The sequence below is a fragment of the Triticum aestivum genome, unplaced genomic scaffold, assembly GCF_018294505.1.
Source record: "Triticum aestivum cultivar Chinese Spring unplaced genomic scaffold, IWGSC CS RefSeq v2.1 scaffold198427, whole genome shotgun sequence".
Classification (NCBI taxonomy): Eukaryota; Viridiplantae; Streptophyta; class Magnoliopsida; order Poales; family Poaceae; genus Triticum; species Triticum aestivum.
Window position 1 is genome coordinate 1 of NW_025225906.1, and position 1488 is coordinate 1488.

At 38.4% G+C, this 1488-nt stretch overlaps 1 long non-coding RNA gene across 1 annotated transcript; it reads left to right on the top strand.

Moving 5' to 3' along the window:
• The first annotated feature begins 7 nt into the window (after positions 1 to 7).
• On the top strand, positions 8 to 1255 carry LOC123172419 (uncharacterized). The gene is made up of 2 exons (XR_006485591.1): positions 8 to 91; positions 554 to 1255. It is a non-coding gene; the product is annotated as an uncharacterized lncRNA (long non-coding RNA).
• The last annotated feature ends 233 nt before the right edge of the window (positions 1256 to 1488 follow it).

Sequence of the window (1488 nt, forward strand, 5' to 3'; positions counted from 1 at the left end):
GCGCGCGCGCGCGCGCGCGCGTGTGTGTGCTGAAGACTATAAGGAGTACATACCTCTTCTTTATGAAGTTCTCGCAGGTCAGCAACATGAGGTGATTAATGCACATGCATATCTATCTGATTTGTGTGTTTCTTCCATCATGTATCTAGACTGGCAGTCATATTCCTCAGTTACTCAAGGGTGTATGGCATGCTGGATCTTCTTTGAGGGCATGATTTAGTTCAGGTCTTCTTGTCCAGTCTTTGGCACTTGTGCATTGAATCTGGAGCCATTGTTTGCCCAACGTCTACCTAACCCCATTAATTTATTTTACTTCCTTGAATTACAATCTTCACCCATCATGTTAGTTTAGATGAAGCTGAATTTACTATATATCTAAAATTAGGGGATTATGCAATCTCTTAAGTTCTTGCCTTCTTGGTCATCTTTTTAGATAAACTGTTATTCCGCTGGCTACAAGTATACTCTGCTTTTCCAGAAATCTTTAGTTCTTGTTCTGAACAAAATCATCTATCCTTGATTGGAATCTTGAGATTGCACATTTTTCATCAAGGCAAAAAGGGCAGGACCTCGTTAAGAATGTCGTTCTAGTGGGCACAAGGTCGAACATGAAGCTACCAGTGAGTATTGTTTAATCCTATCCATTATTTTATAAAGCACCAAGATGTAGTATAACATCTAATGGTTGCATTGCTGCCATATGTCATATCTAAGATTTACAAAGAAAAACTAAATGAACATCCTTTTTTAGTCCTTGATTAGCTAAATTATCATCAAGTGGACCAGATTATCTTTTGGAGCCACTTTAAAATATAAAATATATGTTTCATGGGGCTGTAGGATATATTGTATAGATATGCTAAAAGATGAAACTTGAAAGAGTTAAGCGGATAACAACTCATATGGTGAAAAATGTTGGTCATCATCTCCTTCTCTTTCCAATATTATTCCCGTTACTTGTGTACATGACTTTGCAGGGAACACCGAGTTATCCTCTGTTAGCTTGGAGGATGGTGCTATGGGCGACCACGTCGGCAATGGCAACAGGGAAGGCAACAATGATGGTGAGAACATGGTGGTAGCCTAAGGTGACTTAGAAACTTATGAAGGTGTAGATGATGCTCCAGATCATGAACCAGTGGGCTTAGAAACATGAGTCTTATTGTTTTGGGTGGCGGTGGCATGTATGCGTACAACTGACATGTTACTGCTGTTGAGCAAATAAAACAACAGCAATTAAAATTTTCAGATGTCATCTACCAGATGTTCAATCATGCATGGATACGTGCTATGTATATACTGGTTTTAGATGCTTGTATGAAGATATGATGTGGATTTTCACTTAATGGGGTCATACGTGGACCATTGATATGTGCTAATAAATTTGTAATTATAGAAGGATATGGATTTGTCAGATACAAGCTCAACATTGATCCCAAAGAAAGAAAATTACATGCTCAACATAATTCATTTTCCTGCGTGCCATTT